Raw genomic sequence first — 21,560 nt, 5'->3', positions numbered from 1 at the left:
GAAACTACCCAATTTCCATGAGAAGTTTTATAAAAAAAAATTAAAGAACACATTAATTTAAAATTTGGTGAAACCATAGTAATTAAAGATAAAACAATAACAGACTAAAGCATGGAGAATATAAGTTTTATGTTCAAATGAAATTGCTTTGTATCCAAAATAGTTTTGCTGAAAGCAAAGTGCCTTGAAGAGTTCCCTTTGCTTAATCTAAACCAGTAGTTTTCCATAGAAGCCTATGGAGAAGATTCAACAGTCACACAAATGTTTGATAGAAATAAAATTTCAAATCCTATTTTGAGTATTATTTTTCACATTTTCTTTTTTTAATGTTTGTTTGTTTTTGAGAGAGTGCAAGCAGGGGTGGGGCAGAGAGAGGGGACAGAGGATCCAAAGTGAGCTCTTCACTGACAGCAGTGAACCCAATGTGGGGCTTTAACTCATGAACTGTAAGATCAAGACCTGAGCCATAGCTGGACACTCAACTGAGGCATCCATTTTAACACACTGGAGAAACGGTGATATTAATCTTGAATTTTAGGCTAAAATCATTTTCATGCAGATTTTGGTACAAAACTTCTTCTATCTCGATGTATATTTTGAACTTCTAGCAAATGTGGCCTTCACTAGAAAGTTTATAACTCTGCATTGGTCTTTTTAGATGTTCAGAACTATGCATATCTATTTCTAGAACACTGGCCAAGTGGACAGAACGTCACAATACAGTGCAATCAAAACAAACTATTGAGCGGCTCCTGGGTGGCTCAGTGGGTTAAGCGCCTGACTTGATTTCAGCTCAGGTCATGATCTCAGTTTGTGGCATTGAGCCCCACATTAGGCTCTGCGTTGACAGCTTGAGTCTATGTGGGATTCTCTCCCTCTCTGCCCCTCCCCACTTATGTGCATATGCTCTCTCTTTCTCTCTCTCTAAAAATAAATAAACATTAAAAAAACAAACTATTCACATAAATGGCTAATGACGATATAAAACAGTAACCATTAATTTGAACCACAAATTCAAATTTCAAATTTTTATTTTCTTTAAAATTGTCTTATTCTTCTTGTATATTTTCTTTAGAAGTTCTGTAAATTTAAATTTATCAGATAAATTTACACATATATTTTATAACATAAAAGAAATTCATTTTACTTACAAATTTTATCATTTATAAAATAAATTTCTGTTAGTAAAACACACATTAGATTTTTGTTCCTTTTTCTTTTAAAAGGGTTTGAACATTGGTGTTAATAGTCCAAAGTACTATAATCCTACTAAACATGTACCCAAACCTAATCTCATTATTGGTCCAATTTAGTTTCAATATTTACTCTAATAAAATTGCTCTCTAGGGGCCCCTGGGTGGCTCAGTCCATTAAGCACCCGACTTCAGCTCAGGTCATGATCTCACAGTTCATGGCTTCAAGCTCTGCATCGGGCTGTGTGCTGACAGCTCAGAGCCAGGAAACTGTTTCGGATTCTGTGTCTCCCTCTCTCTCTCTGCCTCTCCCCTGCATGCACTCTGTCTCTTTCTCTCAAAAATAAAATAGAACATTAAAAAATAAATAAAATTTCTCTATACAAAATCATTATTAATCTCAACAAAATAAATTATCTTCATTGAACTTGTTCTGTCTGCTACACATATTATTCCCACTGCCCCTTTTAATATCTTGCACTTGAGTGGTAAAGCATTTCTTAGTTTAATTCTGATTTCTCTGACTGTTCTGTTGCCTTCTGAATATCTGGGGTATTTTCCCCCTAACCATTCATTCATACTGGTGTGTCTCAACCTCAGACCTTGACTTCTGTATTTTCTAAACTTTACCTTCAGGAACCTCACTTGGTCACCTGACTTTGATTGTATACCTCCAATATTTTAGAATATCACCTCAAATGGATGGCATATGTGACAGGAATCTTGCATTGACAAACTGTTCCCAAAACTACATAATGGCATAAAACAACCATTTTATTTGGTTTATAATTTGGAGCTAAGGTGTCCAAGAAGGGCTCAGCTAGATGTTTCTTCTTTGATCTTCTTGACATCAGCTTGGATAGGTAGAGTAGCTGGAAATACACTTCTTAAAAAATGTCTTTGCTCATATGTTTTCACCTAACTGCTCCTTGTGTGTATGATGTCCTTCTCCCTCTCTTTGGGGTCTCTCCATGTGGCTTGGACTTCTCATACCATGAAGGTTTCTGGGTAGTTGCAGTTCTTACATGGAAGCTGGCATCCAAGAGGCAAAAAATAGAGGCTTTCAGGGTATTCAAAGGTCTGGAACAGCATTATTTCCTCCATATAATACTGTATTGCCACCTCAGTGGAAGATCATCTGCCCATCTTTATTCCTCTTAGACTATCTTCTTCCTCCCACTCCTTCAATTCATGTCTCTCTTCCTTTAGAAAATATTTTTCTGTGACTTCTTTCAAGATTAACTTCATATCTGTGAATACCTCTCCCTCAGAATTTAGACACTATCTTCATATATTATTATGTGTAATGGACATTTCTTACTTTTTGAGTGTTCATCATTAAGGTCTTTCTTTCCTATTAGTGATCCAAATTTATTTAGGTAATCCCTCCTTTTGTAGAAATCTGAATGTTTCAGCCACCTCCTACAAAATAAGCTGTGTTAGGGTTCTCCAGAGAACTAGAACCAATAGATGTGTCTGTGCGTGGGGGAGGGGGGGGGAGGGGGAGGGGAGGCAGGAAAAGCAAGAGACACACAGAGAGAGAGAGAGAGAGAGAGAGAGAAGATTTTTTTAAAGGAATTGGCTCATGTTATTATGTGGTTTGGGACTCCAAAACCTAACAGGGTAGGCTAGCAAGCTGAAGACTCAGGGAAAAGTTCACGTCAAGTCCAAAGCAGTCTGCTAGCAGAATTCCTTCTTGCTGGGATAGGCTCAGTCTTCATTCCAGGAAGGCCTTCAATTAATTGAATGAGGGTCATCTACATTATGGAGAGTAATCTGTTTTATTCAAGTTTACTGATTGAAATGTTAATTTCATCTAAAAACACCTTCATAGAAATATCCAGAATAACATTTGACCAAATATCAGGGCACTGTGGCCTGGCCAAGGTGATGCATAAAATTAACCATCACAGACACCAAACAGACTTATTCCTCCCTTGCTTCTCCATAGAGTGGACACCTAATACAAATTCAGTAAATCAGATGCTTTTTCGTGGTTGTTGAATCTTAAGCAACTAACGCAATGATACCAGGAAAGCAGGAGGTCATATTCATTATGGCATCAGGAGTGGCAGTGCCATGGCATCAGATTGTTTCTGAGGTATGACTACAGCTATATTTCTGTTGCCCAGTCTCCTATAGCTCCCTTGGTTTCTTCTAATTGATAAGCCTGGTCCTTTGTACTCCCACAGAGGCCAGAGACTCTAGATATATTTCCAATAAACTCACTGTTTTCCTGCAGATAATTAGGGCTGGTTTCTTCTGCTTAGGACCATGTTACACTTGTGTTACACTTGATACTACAATATGAACATAAATTGAGAAGAAATGAGTTACTAAATGAGAACCATAATAAAATTCATAACACAGTAGGATGATCAATAAATTATATTAATATCTTTCCTCATCACCATCATTTTATTCTTCCTGTTCTTCATTATTATTCAAATTATTAAAATAATTATTATTGAACTTTCTGTATATGTTTTGAACAAGAAACATGACTCCTAGCATAATACTCTGGACAATGTAGTGCCCGATTCAATTCATGAGTATGCTTGGCTCATATGCAATAAAACAAAAACTTTGAGATGCTAACAGACTTAGGTAGTTCATACAAAAAGCTATCCAGTTCAGTACTGAACTCTCTAAACTACTACATTTCGCTGCATACTTGAAATATTTTTGTTATCTACAGAAAAAAATCTTAATAGCATGGAAATTGGAGATGCAAAAAATATCAAGGTTGACTTTTCATAACTACAAATGAACCTTTATTCAAATTGAAAGTTAGAAAGTACTAGTTTCCTGAAGTTTCCATCAATAAATTCCACAAAAGACTGCTAATAAGTACAGTGTTTCTTTTTGAGGCAATGAAAATGTTCTAGAATTAGGGGTGACTGGCCCAGTCAGTAGAGCATGCAACTCTTGATCCCAAAGTTGTAAATTTGAGCCCTGCATAGGGTGTAGAGATTACTTAATGTTCTGGAATTAGAAAGAAACGATGGTTGCACAACTTTGTGAACAGACTAAAAACTATTTAAATTGTACATTTGAAAATATTGAATTTTATGGTAAGTGAATTGTATATCTCAATACCATAAATATTAAAAAGAAAAGTTTTTTAAAGCAATTAATATGCTGTAAATATCTAATTAGTGATTCAGGTTATTGGTGTCCACTTTTTAGAAATCTATTCTTTATTGCACAACCAGGATTCCTGTATTACTAGAGGAAATTTCTAAGTCACTGTTATTTATTTCTTGGGCAGTTTTTAAACCTGTCAACCTATGTATTCACTTTAAATGAAAACTTCATCATTCAGATTTCAGGTGAAATCTACTTGTGGAATTCAGTCATTCCTAATGGACACATATTTTATCATATCTGGAGATTTATCTGGCAGGTACTTAGTAAAGTAAGGAAATGGATTGATTCCAACAATATTTGAAGTAGTGCGGTGGGCCAAAGCATCCAACGCACATGAATAAATCAATAACACCTTTCCATTTCTTCGTCATAGCTGAAACATTCAAGCATGCTTAGGAGTGGTTGCATCTAAACATGTTTAAGAAGAAATATTCATCATTCTTTTGTTTTACTTCCAAGTACATAACTGGACAAATAAAGTTTGCATGATAATACTACTGATGGCTACACATAGCACAGCAGGACCACACCAACTACATATTATTTGCCCATATTGCTTTGAGGAACAGATAGGGAAATACTTCAAAGTCCTCAACTCCTTCTCAAGAAGAAACATTTTACAATAATTCACCTGCTTCCATTCAAGGAATCGATGTATCTCCCAAGACAGTTCAATAGAGAATAGCTGAAATCTCACTGTAACATGCATGACAAGAAAAGAAAGGAGGGGGTGGGGAGAAGAAATAGTTGTTAAAACTGGCAACATACCAAGATTCATGTTTAGTTCTCCACTGTATGAACCATTTTATCTTCTGAGGCGTGCTCTCACTCTCTCTCTCTCTCTCTCTCTCTCTCTCTCTCTCTCCCTCACTCCCTCTCCCCCTCCCTCATTCTCTCTCTCATCGGACACCCTCACCACTGCCACCACCACACCCCGCCTCTCCCTCTCAAGCAATCTACTTATCATTGTGCCCAGGCTTGATTAGATTTATAGTTTGTTTATCTGAGAGCTCAATGCTTTATTGCATCCAGAAGCCAAAATACGTGCACCTCCACAACCCAGCTGAATAAAACAAACTCATTTTGATCTTTGTGTACAAAGCCATCAGCACTGGTTCAAAGTGTAGTGCAGCCAGTTCTGGACGGCAGATGCAGAGTTCAGCTCTTCTCCTGGGCCCTTGGTTTCAATTAGGCCGTCTGCCAAGTGGCCCATGTGCCTCTGTGTGCTGAAACATTTCTTTGAGGCAGCTTTTTTAAATTAGGAAATAAAGACTTCCCATGTGATTTGCTATATATACAATTTATGACAATTGATTTTTATAGTTAAAATACATACATTTTTAACATAGTTTTCTTTCTGCAAAATAGCAGCTTTCTAACAAGAGAAGAAAATTAGCAAAATGTAAATATTGCATTTCATTTACTCTTCCTACTCTAAAATTAACTCAAACATACATCGAAATTATACTAAAGACCATTGGATTTTTAAAATAAATGACTTCTTTGTCTTAAGGTGGTGAGGGGGGACAGTGGGATATAGGCAAGCACTTTCTAAGTTCTAGGAACTGTAAATAGGGGAAAAAATAAATATGAACAAAAAAGAAGGTATAATTACTTGAGATTGACCAGTTGCTCAGCCAGAGTAAATGATATTTTTCTTGCTTTTATTACCATTTGGGCCTTTTACCTCCTGAACTTTCAAACACAAGTTTGACCTGGCACTAGATATAACAAATTCCAAAGCCAACTTCCAATGTCTAGCTGATTCCTGGTAAAAGCGTGAGCTAAATGCACAGCAAATGTCTATGATTCACAGCCCCAAATGCACACATATGTATGCAAATATAATTCTCACCAAGGACAGCCTCACGTGGCAAAAATCTAGAAACTTTTGAAAGCAGTTATCTAGTTGCCCCAAGCTATTAATAATACCCTCCTGTTGCTACTTAGAGGAGGCGACCAAATCCTACCAGCCCTGGAGGAGCCTGGAGGGGCAGCTACCATCACAAAAGGAAGGTCCAGGCTGTGTAAAACCCAGGAAACCATGACAGCTTGCAACCTTTTGCAAGGATTCAGGTCAACTTTGAAGAAGCTCCCATACAGGCCTAGATTGCCCTTTTAAATTCAGGGGCATTTAAATCCTAAAGACCTGGATCCACAAATTGAGCCATCACTTAGCAGATGTTAGCCACTGTCAGTGCCAAGCCAAACCTAAAATAACTGGGCACCAACAATAGCAACTGAATGGTAACCAGCTGTTAGTGGTGATTTTAAGCAGGCCCCATACCATGCTAGGCCACTCATACAACAGGGACACATAAGTGTGGCATACGCTTTATTTTTTTTTTTTTTTAGTGACCAGATGGTTTTATTGAGTCATTTTCCTGTTTTCCATAAAGCTGAATTACTACATTCCTAAAAATCTTCTCTGTTTCTATTTCTAAATTAGAACATTGCCCATTGCCTCAATGCTTGATTTTGAAAATGTACTGAAAACAATGGTACGATGCCTGCTTGATGCAGGAAATTTCAAGAACAGAGAAAGAAGTAACTGGAAAACATTGTTGAAGAATTCTTTGGTAATTTTTTAAATAATCAAAGATGGAAATATATGATTCATGTCAGTGTTAAAGATATTTTGATTTATTTTCCCTTTCTTAAGGTGTCATCACAATCAGAAGCTTATAAATTTTCTGTATATATCTTGCTACGTTCAGTGTAGTACCAAGAAAATGAGATAATCTTTCCTCTTTAGCACTTACTATAAAACATACACAGACTTAATGCAGCTGAACTAACATTTACCAGGTATCTACAGCATTGGCCTGTTTTCTTTTTTATTTTTATTTATTTATTTTTTTTAGTGTTTGACTCCCTGAACCCATTTCTCCCATCTCCCATTTCTCCATCCTCCACCCCATGCCTGTGGCAACCACCAATCTATTCTCTGTATCTGTGAGCTTGGTATTCTGTTTTTTTTTAATTTTTTTGTTTTTTAGATTCCATATATAAAAGATATTGTATAATACTTGTCTTTCTCTGTCTGACTTATTTCACTTAGCACAATGGAGCCCTCAAGCTCCAACCATGTTGTTGCAAATGGCAAAAATTCATTCATTTTTATAGTTGAGTAATATTCCATTATATATATCTAATATATACATATATATATATTAGATATATATGTATATATATGTATATATGTATATATACATATGTATGTATGTATATATATGTATGTATGTATGTATGTATGTACATATATGTAATATATATGTATATATATTACATATATAATATATGTATATATATATTAGATATATATAATGGAATATTACTTTTATGCATAATGGAATATATACATATATATGTATATACATATATATGTATGTACATATGTATATACATATATGTATATACATATATATGTATGTACATATGTATATACATATATATGTATATGTATATATATATATATATATATAACACAATTTCTTTATTCATTCATCTACTAATGGACACTTAGGTTGCTTCCATATCTTGGTTATTGTAAATAATGCTGCAACAAACATGTCAGTTCATATATCTTCTTTTTTATTTTCAAGTTAGTGTTATCCTCTTCACATATGTACCCAGAAGTGAAATTCCTGGATCGTATGGTAGTGCTGTTTTTAACTTTTTAAAAATCCTCCATACTATTTTCCATAGTGGCATCACCAATTTACATTTCCACCAACAGCACACACAGGTTCCTTTTTCTCCACATCCTTGCCAACACTTGTTATTTCTTGTCTTTTTTATAATAGCCATTCTAACAGATGCGAGGTGATGTCTCACTGTGGTTTTGATATGTAACTCCCTGATAATTAATGATGTTGTACATCTTTTCATGTATTTGTGGTCATCTGTATGTCTTCTTTGGAAAAAATGTCTATTCAGGTCCTCTGCCCAATTTTTAACCAAATTGGTTTTCTGCTATTGAATTGCATGAGATCTTTACGTATTTTGGATATTAGCTCCTTATCATATATAGTATTTGCAAATACTCCTTTCAGTAAGTTACCTTTTCACTTTGTTGATGGTTTCCTTTGCTGTGCAGAAGTTTTTTAGTGTGATGCAGTCCCACTTGTTTATTTTTGCTTTTGTTTCTTTTATTTTTTTAGTGTCAGATTAAAAAAAAATCATCACCAAGACCAATGACACAGAGCTTACTCTATTTTTTTCTTCTAGGTCTTGTATGGTTTCAGGTCTCACATTCAAGTCTGTAATCTATTTTGAGTTTATTCTCGTATATGGCTTAGGATGGTGGTTGCATTTCATTGTTTTGCATATGACTGTCCAGTTTTCCCAGCACCATTTATTGAAGAGACTGTCCTTGCCTCATTGTATACTATTGGCTCCTTTACCATATATAAATTTATTATACATTCATGGATTTATTTCTGTTACATTGATCTAAGTGTCTATTTTTATGCCAATATTGTTTTAATTACTATAGCTTTGTAATAAAGTTTGAAATCAGGAAGCATGATGCCTCCAGCTTTATTCTTTCTCAGGGTTGCTGTGGCTACTCAGGAGTTTTAATGATTCCATGAAAAGTTTAGAATTATTCGTTCCAATTCTATAAAAACTATCATTGGAATTTCGATAGGGATTGCATTAAGTCTGCAGATTGCTTTGGATAGTATCAGCATTTTATTGATTTTTCCAATCCATGAGCATGGAATATCTTTCCATTTATTTGTGTCTCGAATTGATTTAGTTAATGTCTTATAGATTTCGATATGCAGGTATTTCACCTCCTTGGTTAAATACGGTCTTGGGTATCTTATTCTTTTCGATGCAGGTGTAAATGGATAGTTTTTTTTAATTTTCTCTTTCTGGTAGTTTGTTATTAATGTATAGGATCACAACAGATTTTTGTATATTTATTTTGTACCTTACAACTTTACTGAATTTATAAGTTCTAATAGTTTTTTTGATGGAGTCTCTAGGATTTTCTATGTATAATATCATATCATCTACAAATAGTGACAGTTTTACTTCTTTCTTTACAATTTGGATGCCCTTTATTTTTATTTTCATTTATTCATTTACTTTGCCTAATTGCTATTCCAATACTATATTGAATAGGGGTGCCTGGGTGACTCAGTTGGTTAAGCATCCAATTCTTGGTTTCAGCTCAGGTCATGATCTTACAGTTAATGAGATGGAGCCCTCACAGGCCTCTGTACTGTCAACATGGAGCCTTCCTGGGATTCTCTCTCACCCTCTCCCCCTCTACCCTTCCCCTGCTCATGCTGACATACAAACTCTCTCTCAACATAGATAAATAAACTTTAAATAAAATACTCTGTTGAATGAAAGTGGCAAGAGCGGGCATCATTGTCTTGTTCCTGATCTTAGAGAAAAGGCTTCTCATCTTTGAGTACAATGTTAGCTGTGGACTTATCATACAGCTTTTATTATTTTGAGGTACATTCCCTTTATACTCACTTTGTTGAGAATTTTATCATAAATGGATGCTGAATTTTGTCAAATGTTTTTTTCTGTATCTACGAGATAAGCATGTGGCATTTATCCTTCATTTTGCTAACGTGGTGCATTATATTGATTGATTTGTGAATGTTGACCCATCCTTGCATTCTGGGAATAAATCCCACTTGATCATGGTATATGGTGCTTTGAATATATGGTTGAATTTATTTGCTACCATTTTGCTCAGGATTTTTATATCTATGTTCATTAGGGATAGTGGCCTATAAATTTCTTTTCTTGTGGTGTTCTTGTCTGGTTCTGGTATCAGAATAATGCTGGCCTCATAAAATGACTTTGGAAGAGTTCCCTCCTCTTCTATTTTTTGGAAGAGTTTAATAAGGCTTGGTATTAACTTACTTTTGAATGTTTGGTGGAATTTGCCAGTAAAGCAGTCTGGTCCCAGACTCATATTGGAAAGTTTTGGATTACTGATTCAATCTCTTTGCTAGTAATTGGTCTGTTCATATTTTCTTTTTATCATGATTCAGTCTTGATAGGTTATTTCCAGAAATATATCCATTTATTCTAGATTGTCCAATTTGGTAGCATATAATTGTTCATTAGTTTCTTATGATCCTTTGTATTTCTTGATATCAGTTGTGAATTCTCTTTGTTTATTTTATTTATTTGATCTTTCTCTTTTTTTTTTCCTGGTGAGTTTAGCTAAAGGCCTGAAAATTTTGTTTCTATTTTCAAAGACCAAGTTTTTTGTTTAATTGATTTTCTCTATTGTCTTTTTAGTCTCTATTTCTCTCTTTTTTTAGTCTTTATCCTCTAATCATTGTTATTTCTTTACTTTTACTAACTTGGGGCTTTGTTTGTTCTTTTTCTACTTCTTGGGGTGTAAAGTTAGGTTGTTTATTGGAGACTTTTCTTGTTTCTTGAGGTAGGCATTTATCACTATGAGCTTTCCTCTTCAAACTGCTTTTGCTGCATCACACAAATTTTGGCATGTGACATTTCCATTTTTGCTTGTCTCCAGGTATTTGTTTTATTTCTATTCTAACTTCTTTGATCCACTGAATGTTCGATAGCATTTTTTAATCTTCATATATTTGTGAATTTTCCAGTTTTATTTGTGTAATTAAATTCTAGTTTCATACCATTCATAAAAGATGCTTGACGTGATTTCAATTATTTTAAGTTTATTAAGACTTGCTTGTGGCTTAACATATAATCTATCTTGGAAAATATTCCATGTGTACTTGAGAAGAATGTATATTTTGCTGCTTTTGGATGGAATGTTTCGTATGTATCTATTAAATCCACCTGGTCCAATGTGTTATTTAGGTCAATGTTCCCTCTTTGGTTTTCTGTCTGGATGATCTATCCATTGATATGAGTGGGGTATTAAACGCCCTTACTATTATTGTATTGCCATCAATTTCTCCCTTTAGGTATATTAATATTTGCTTTACATATTTTGATTGTTCTATGTTGGGTGCCTAAATATTTACAAACATTATATATTCTTATTGGATTGACCCCTTTATCATTATGCAATGCCCTTATTTGTCTCTTATTTTAGTCTTTGTTTTAAAGTCTGTTTTGTCTGATATAAGTATTGCCACTGTAGCTTTCTTTTCATTTCTATTTGTATAGAATATTTCTTTCCATCCTTTCACTTTCAGTCTCTATGTGTCTTTACATCAAAAGTATCTATATGTTACCTACAAGATAAGTGTTATTTTAATTAATTAAACCACTTCTTATCTTTTGACTGGAGAATTTAGTTCATTCACATTTAAAGCAATTATTGATAGTTAGGTTCTTACTGACATTTTGTTCATTGTTTTCTGGCTATTTTTGTAAATCCTCTGTTTCTTTCTTCCTCTCCTACTCTTTTCTTTGGTGGTTTGATGACTTTTTTTGGTGATATGCTTATATTGTTTTTTTCTTGTCTTTTACATATGTACTATAGATTTTTGCTTTGTAGTTAACACGAGGCTTATATAAAACAACTTAGGTCTATAACAGTCTATTTTAAGTTTATAACTTAAGCTTAATCCCATTCTAAAGTTCAACATTTTTACTGTCCCCCAACCCACACTTTATGTTTCTAATGTCACATTTTACATCTTTTTGACTTATGTATCCCTTAACTAATTATTATAATCCTAGTTATTTTTACTGTTTTTGTCCTTTAAACTTAATGGTAGCTTTAGAAGTGATATATATATATATATATATCACTTTATAATATAGCTTTATACATGATTAATGCACTATATTTACTATATTAATTTTTATAGTGAGATTCATTCTTTCACATGTTTTCTTGTTACTAATAGCACCCTGAATTTTCAGCTTAAAGAAATACCTTTAATATTTTTTGGCAGGCCAGTTTAGTGGTGATGAACTCCATTAGCTTTTATTTGCCTGGAAATCTTTTTTCTATCCTTCACTTCTGAATGATAACTTTACCAGGTAGAGTATTCTTGATCAGAAGTTTTTTCTTTCAACATTTTTAATATTTCATGTCACTCCTTTCTGGCATGCAAAATTTCTGCTGAAAAATGTGCTGATAGTCTTATAAGGGGTTCCCTTGTGTGTGACAACTTGTTTTTCTTCTTGCTGCTTTTAAGATTCTTTCTTTTATCTTTGACTTTTGACATTTCAATTATATTGTGTCTTGGTGTGGGTCTCTTTGGGTTAATTTCTTTTGGAACTCTCTTGGCTTCCTGGATCTGGATGTCTCCTTCCCTCCCCGGGTTAGGGAAGTTTTCAGCCATTATTTCCTCAAACAAGATTTCTACCCCTTTCTCTCTCTCCTGGGACCCCAATAATGCAAATGTTAGTTTGATGTCCTATAAGCTCCTCAAGCTATCTTCATTTTTTTTTTCATTCTTTGCTTGCTCTTGCTCTGATTGGTGAGTTCCACTGTCTTTGAATTGACTAATATTTTCCTTTGTTTAATTTAGTCTGCTGTTGAACCCTCTAGTGTATTTTTCAGTTCTAATTTTGTATTATTCAGCTCTGTGCCTTCTATTTGCTTCTGTTTCAAACTGGTGATGTAGCGAAAATCCTGAACTCACCTCCCACAGGACCCACTGAGTTTAGAGCTATATATGGAACAATTTCCTCTTAGAAGAAAGCCTAGAGACTTGCTGAGTGATAGCCCCACAACAGGCACATGAGAAGAAAACCACGTCAAAGTAGGTAGGATAGGATGGGAAACAATCTTGCTATAAACCCCACCTGTGGTGTGGTGATCCACACTAGGAGAACACTCAAAACCCAGAGCTTCTCTCTGAGGAGAAAAGGGATCAAACCCCACATTGGGCACCTCAGCTTTTAGGACTTGATCCTGAGAGATGAACCCCCAAAACACTGAGGCCCATGCACTCAGACTACCTGCTGGAGAGCGTAGCTCAGAAGGAGCCAATTGTGCCCAGACTTAAAGTAAAGGAGACTCACCTGCTTATATTAAAGCATTGGAGCAGGCATCTAATTTAACACACACATATAGGTGTCTTCTGGAACACTTTCTGGAGGTGGAGACTGGCAGGTGCCATCTTCTTGCTCTCCTTTTGCCATGCTCTAGAGCTCCCAGAAGAGCTTTTACATGCATCTGATGCCCAGTCTTTACAGCTGCTGCCCAAGGAATGTCTCTTGACTGCCTGGATATGGAGGCCAGAAGATTTTGCATTCCTGATCCCATGGGTCTATAATAATCACAGTCATCCAGAAAGGAATTCATACCCTAATCTGGCATCCTGATTTTTATGGCTGCTGCCAGGGGATACCTCTACATTGCCTGGCTTTGGTGGTCAGTGAGGCTTATGCTCCTGTGTCCCATGGGACTGTAATCAATAGGAAAAGAATTCTTAAACAGCTGTGACCACCTCCACTCAGGCACAACAAGAGGTAACAGACCCAGGAGCTTGATATTTCTGTGAAGCAGGCCTGTTAGCTAATCATCATGGCTGAAACCTGAGGCTCCTAATTAAATACACACCTAGGGGTAGATAGTAATCCTTTCCAGAGACCTCAGAGGGTGGGTGCCATCCTCACACTTTCCCTCTACCTCATTCCAGGACACCAGTGTCTTTTGCAGGAAAACTTTACACATAGCTGGTGCCTGATTTTTATACCTGGTGCCCCAGTTTTTGTAGCTGCCACCTAGAAAATGTTCCTTGATCATCTGTCTCTGGTGGCCAAGGAAGTTTGCACTCCTGTCTCCCATGGCCTATGGCAATTGGAGAGTTGGTTCTTGGTAGGCTGCAATCCCCACAACACTGTGCAGACAGCTGACTGAGGCATATCCTCCAATTTTTCTGTGAAAGAGGCCTCTGGAGCTTTGCTCTGGGAGACAGGCTTCAGGCTTGGCATACATCTAGTGGACTACAAAACTTCTCTCAAGGAACATAGGTTGTAGATGTCGTCTTGGAACTATCCCTCTGCCCTACTCCAGCTTGCTGATATATCTCCCAGAGAAGAGCTTATATACTCAACTGGCATCTAATTTTTGCGACTGCCATCTAGGGGACATGATCAGATGCCTGGCCAGCAGGGCTTACACTTGTAGTCCCCCTGAACTTTTGCATACTTTTAAAGTATTTGCATACTTTTAAAAACTGCTGCCTGAGGATCAGTTCTTCCTAACAGCCTGAATTCAAAGATCTTCCCCTTAGGGACACTGATAGGTCTTGACATACCCTCAACTAGGGAGCTATTAAAACTATAAGAGGCTGCTTGGACAAGCATAAAGATTTGAGAGATGACAAAAGGCTGGGGCAGGGTTGAATAACAAGGATAATCTACAAGAGGCCATGCCTTCAAGACTGGGAGAGGCATTGTTTTATCTACTGTATACAAACCAACAGAGAAAGTCAAGAAAAATAAACAGAGGACTAAGTTACAAATGGAAGAACAAGATACAACCTCAGAAAGAAACCTTAATGAAATGGAGATGAGTAATTTACTTGATAAAGAGTTCAAAGTAATGGTCATAATGATGCTCACTGAACTGGAAAGAAGAATGAATGAACATCATGAGAACTTCAACAAAGAGGGAAATTTTAAGAAAGTATATGTTTTTTTTAGTTGAGAAGACATAACATTCGAATAGCCATTTTTTAATACTCATATTAATCTATGGTTTATTCTCTTTCTATAAGGAGAAAGGTGAATAAGCTTATATAAAAATAAATCATTTTTAGGTAGATTAATTTCGATGTAATAAAATATTCACTATAGGTGAATATCTATAGACCTGGGACAGAATCATAAGTATTTTTTTCCTGATTTGTCAGGATTGTTTTCTAGTGAATTATATTTTGGGATTAAGTACTTTTGGAAACTGCAGAATGAATGAATGAATTTATTCAATGGGACTGAAAAATGAATTTATTAAATGGGACTCAAGTAACATCAATTAATAAGAGATTAATACAATATCAAGTATATAGTGTTTTCCCTGAAGAACTAGACTTTTGTGCACCAAAACACCATTAACATACACACACACACACACACACACTCACTAATACCCAGGAAACTGGAAGAACTTGTCTAGAATTAAAGAATCATGGTGCCCCCATCTTCCCAAGGCCCTATAAACATGGAAGACTCACTTAACCTACATACCATGCTTCAGCAAGCATTAAACCCTACCTTCTAACAATTTGTGTCTCAGACAAATGCCCTAGTCTTCTGGAATTCAACCTACTGCTCTTCTTCTTACAAATCTTACTTGTAGATTTTGGCCTCAAATCTATTGGTGTTTTAGCTTTGGTGACCCATTCAGAATCACTTTATTGGCCAATGGCATATTGGCTTTTCACTCAACATTGAGCTTAGCTCTCTTCTCTGATTTTAACACTGACTGAAACTTTATGTGAAAGTCTTCACCTCAGTCAAGCCTGTGGAAGCCTGATGGCTTGAACAGAGCACATGCACTGTGGAATGAGATCTCTACATATGTAAACAAACAAAAAAAGATAAAAGAAAATGTGCTTAAATGTTCACCTTTTATTGTCTGAGATATAATGACATTGCTATTGAACTTAATCTGCATTAGTCTTTTGAAGAAGATGTTCCTAGTCAATTATAAATAATATTATGCTCAATAATAGATATCAAGTGTTGGTCAATTTTCAGATCCAGATAATTAAAATGCATCTCCTATCATCCAAAGTCAAGTCTGACTTGGAATCAGTTTTCACTGCTACATCAATGAAAAAAATACTAGCTTCTATGAACCCATAAAATGTTTCCTTTAGGCTAAGAGGTTCTAAGGTTGAGAAATGGACCATAAAATCCTTAATATTTTCCTGAAACAGTCAAGTCCAAGTGAAATATAAATGCAAAAACATCAGTTTTAAACAATGATTTATTATCACCTGCTGTCTTTGATCCTAAACATCAACATGGAACTCTAATTTAGCTGATGAGTTAGGGTGAACTAAATGGAGCTCAACGTAAAGCCATTGGCCTAAAATCACCACTCCAGCTTTCCATGAGCCTTTCTGCCACTAACTAGATGGTTCCTCAAAAAAGGCAAGCAAACAAAAGATGGTCCTAACTCTACCCACCTCAAGCTTGCTCGGGATAATCATTCCCTCCTCAAAATAATCATAAAACTTTTTTTCCACAGCACATTGGAAGGAGACAGATACCCTAATAGAAACAGCCAAATAGAGGATGTCACTATCTCATGAAATAAGTGTCTTAGCCTGGATTTATCCATTTGTGTTGCCAACACTTTTTACCTTAAGTAGATTGAAAGTACTCAGTAGAAGCCAACATTATGGTGCATTGGTGATGTTAATGGCTAGTTGTGGGGGCTTATTTAGGTATAGAGTAGAGACTGTCATTAATCTGGAATTTCCTGGCAAATACAATGTCAGCAGGGGAGCCTCTGGCCTCTACAGACTACATTAATCATAAAGGAATCCTGCACCTGACCTGTAACAATTTCTGGATCCCTAGAAATTCTCTTTTGAGAGACTCTAAAGAAAGACCTCAAAAGGAAGACCAGGGACTTGAAGAAATTACATAGGAATGCAGCAAAATAGTCACCAAAGAAGCATGTGGACACACAATAGGGAAGTCAAATTTTGACCCATAAAAATATCTTTTTGTGGAAAAAAAATCAAAGTACAGTAATACTTAGCTATTTAACACTATTTGTGCAAAAAGAAAATTATATTACATAATATTATTGAATACAAATAAAAACATACAACGTGGCTGTGAAGGCCAACACGCATGACATAACTAACAATAAATAACATGGTGGAAATTTGTAAACAAGAGTGAAATAATTAAGAATAGTGAAGTCTTGACTATCCAGATGTTTTAGACAATCATCTGCTAGTTGAATTTTCCAGATAGCTGATATGTATTCCTTTCAGAATCCAAAAGAATTTCATTTTACTCATTATCCTTTCCAAATTATTTATGCAATCCCTTGACTTTTTAAGTAGAGTTAGCTAACATGATGCAATCTAAAATTCACTTTACCTAGAAAAAACACAAAATTATCCTTTAATCTCACTAATGTGACTATTTCTTTTTTAATTTATCAATACATATAGTAATCCTAAGTACCAAGCACTGTTCTTAGTACTTAACATATATGCTATATCATTTTAATTCTTTTTCTTATAGCAACCATATGGACAAGAAAATCTATCCTTGTATATCAGATAAGTAAACTGAGGCACATGGGTTTCATAATTTTCTCAAGGCAAATAAAAAGTGGCAAATCTGAAAACCAAACTCAGGCTATCTGGCTCCAAGTCTGTGTACATGACCTGTATGATGTGTCATTGACTTTCCATTTCTGTTGTTTCATCCTAATCTTTATTGACAAATAAGCTTTTAAAAATATTGGTAACCAATCAGATGTCTATGTAATTCTATTATCAGTGTTTCTACTTACCATTGTTAAATTATTGTGTATTTTATAGTCCTCACAATTGTCATTTAAATGACTATATAGTATTCTATTGGATTGACAGACCATCTTTAAGTAAATCTTTCCCCATTGTTAGAACACTTAGATTTCTTCAGCTGTTTTGATATCACTTGTATTTGTTTTAAGCATTTTGAGTCAAATTTCATGAACTCTTTGACCTCAAAGATAGTCATGTCTATCTCTAAAAGTACTTTGTACCCCTCAAACATCACTAAAGAAAAATAAATTATAATTATTTAAGTTATTCTTGAAGACTCAAAGCCATTATTACAAATATCAGTTATTTAACTATGAGGTACCACAGTGCTACCTTGGGATCTATTAAAGGTACAGGCTGTTTACACCTATATACAAAATGAACAAAGGCCACATTGCCTTTTAAGTTATAATTGTTTCATATAGATTCATTTTAGTATCTTCTTCTGATACAAAGCTGATAGGCCTCACTTCTGTTTGCAGAGTATGTACACTTCCCCTAGTTTGAATTTATGGCAGATAAAATGTTTTATATTGTACAAACAATGAATAAATAAGATCCGACTGAAGGTTGGTAGCATACTTTTATGAATTAAATGCATGGATTTTGCCACACCTACTTCACCTGCTAATGGCTCTTTAACATACTTGCCTCCTTTGTTTCACATAGGAAAGGATATTATGCAGCAGATCTATCCAAAAGTGAGCTATGGCAGCATTGCAATAATGAATGAATACAGAAAATGACATTGAGGTAGGGAAAGATAAAAGTGAATTTCCTGAGACCTATTATTGACATATGAAATATGCAAGTAAGGATCCATGACCTAAGGGGTTTTCTTTCTTGGAATTTATAATTGAGACCCGAGGTTAACTTCATAAGCTACTGTATAAAGTTACCATACTAAAGTTAATATTTATTATTGGAATCAATTATATTCTAGAACTATACAAGGTAGTGAATTAGGTATATGAAACATGTATATCACATGATACCTGCTTTTACGAATTCAAATCATTTCATGGATGGCCACATGAAACAACGTAGGAGAGCCTACAAACACCAACTAATAAACAATATTGGCATGGTTTTCCAATGAGAGGGCTTGATGTTACGAATGTGTTTAACTGTTTGTTTACATTGAAATGTGACTCTGTAAGTTACTTTGTCAAGTATAGTTGCTCTTCTCTTTGAGACAAAAAAAGGACAATATGTACTTTCTTGACTTGCAGAAAAGAGAAAAATCTCGGAAAAGAAAAAACTGCTCACAATTCTCTGAGAACCCAGCAGATTGGTAAAGTTTTGGCTGTGATGGATTACATTAATGTGGGAAGAGAAATACCATGCATTGTTCGGCGGCATTTTTCTTTTAACTGCCCCTTTCCCATTTCTTTAATGTTTGCCTTATATTAATAGTGACTGATATGAAATAATTAACAGACTTGTGCTGTAAATCCAAAGAGAAAATTGCAAAGAACTTAAAGATTGGCCTCATATATAATTCTGCCAGATACATAGAAAAAAGACAGAGAAGTAGGATAAAGTTAAAGGAATACTGCAGTTAAACTTTATGCATTATGTCTTTATATAATATTTTTGCTGAAAGAAATATGAAAATATACACAAAAAATACACAAAACTTAGCTGTCAGCAAGAGTGAATTACTAGTAAGTGCCACTGAGAAGCAAAAGAGAAACAACATAAATTATTATAATCATCATCATCATCAAGATTCATGTATTAAGCTCACATATTTTCATTGCACTAGGTTAGCTGCATTAAAAACAAATTAAATTGGCATGGTCCCTGTCCTATAGGAACTTATGATTTAAGAAGACTACATTACCAAGACAAATGTAAGAGAAGCATAGACAGGTACACGCACCTCCAAAAAAGGCTTAAATTGAGTGAATGAAAGAATAAACAAACTAAATTCTTTCTATTATTTATTGAGAAAAGGGGGAATGGTAAGTCCTTGGAGTTCTGAGTTTGGAGTTTAACCACCAGTTGGTCTCACAGGAATAATTTTCAGAAGGTACTGTTGCAGTAATGGTAGAAAATTATCTGAGCAAATTGAAAGATTAGAAAGCTAGAACATTTGAGATTCTAAATTAGGAGTTAGGAAGCATTGTTTTGCCCACAAATTCTTAAATAGGATTCCATAATAATGATTCCATATTTTAGTATGATGGGACATCTTTGGACTATTAAAAAAAAAAGTAACGTGATGAAATGATGGGTAGAGAATAAAATATAATTCCTCTTATAAAATTTTAAAATGTCACCTATTTTCCCACTCAAAATTATTCTATTTATGCATTATTTTAGAGATCATTATATTAGAGATTATTTTTTTCTTTGTGTCTTGTAATGGTCTTTGTCCAAAATCCAAACTATTCTGATCTGACCAAAAGAAAATTTCAGAAAAAGCTATTATTAATAATTAAATTAAAATTTTACTAATCCTGAAATTCATTTTTTACGTATTTAAAATGTCTTCACTAATAAAAAGAGGGCTGAATTTTTAAGATACTAGTTTTCATGATTCAGTAACTTTGATTCAATTATTTATAAATAGAAAGAAACAGCACAACCAATACGGTTCTTTAATATTTTAGCAATGTAAAAAGTTATTGTAGTAATTATATAATTTTAATTTTTAAAAACACTGTTGGTGTTATCCAGTGTTTCTTAGTGAAACCCATTTTTATGTTGTTTATTTTTAATTTGTTCTTCATTGCCTGCTTTGTAATGGAACATGTGTTTGCAATTGTATTTAGCAAAATTCATGATCTTAACATTGTACACCAAAGTCAATGTGTCTTCCTGGCAAAAAACAACCAGTATTCAAACACTTTTATAATGTTTGGGGTTTCTGTCTCAATTGACAAAATTGAAAAATATGTATTAGCCAAGCAAAACCACTATCTCAAAGCCATGTTGAAAATTACTCCAACCTGTCAAAGCCAATTGAAATTCCCTTCCCAGCCCAATTCCCAACTTCATTTTGTATGTGAAATAGGAAAAGTTGGATTTGATTATAACCACATGCAGAAGGAATAAAAAAAAATCACATATATCTTATATTTCTAATACTACGTATAATTTTCTTTTCAAATTTTTTGTCTTTCTTTTCCTTTTCCATCATTTATCCCATCTCACCTGTTCTGAATAAGTCACTTGTAGGTAGCATATGCATATGAGTAGCTTAATTAACAGTCAGGATAGCACATTTTAAAAATCCTTGCTGTACCACATCATTCTTACCTGGAAGATGGAATAACTCTAAATTAAGAGATCTAAGATCAGTTCCTAATGCAGATCCAGTAATTTGGGATGTTGCTTAATGTCAATATATATTCTTTTATTTGTTACATTTATATACCAACTACAATGGTTTTCTAACTATGGTGTCTAATTGCTCTTAATCCAGTTCTAACAAAAGGGCATGATTCTGTCCTTAAAGTTCACTATAGAAGTAAGTTCTCTCCTTTAAAATGAAACACAACTTCAGGGGCACCTGGGTGGCTCATCTTGTTAAGCATCTGACTCTTGTTATCAGCTCAGGTCATGATCTCACTGTCGGAGACAGAACCAAGCGTTGGGCTTAGGGCTAACAGCACTAGAGCCTGCTTGGGATTCCCTCTCTCCCTCTCTCTCTGCCTCTCCCCTGCTTGCACACCTGTGAGTGTAAGCACTCTCTCTCCCTCTCTCTTTTAAAATAAATAAATAAACTTTTAAAAAAGTCGACTTCTGGGGCACCTGGGTGGCTCAGTGG

The sequence above is a fragment of the Acinonyx jubatus genome, chromosome B2, assembly GCF_027475565.1.
Source record: "Acinonyx jubatus isolate Ajub_Pintada_27869175 chromosome B2, VMU_Ajub_asm_v1.0, whole genome shotgun sequence".
Classification (NCBI taxonomy): Eukaryota; Metazoa; Chordata; class Mammalia; order Carnivora; family Felidae; genus Acinonyx; species Acinonyx jubatus.
Note: the sequence above shows the minus strand (reverse complement) of the source record.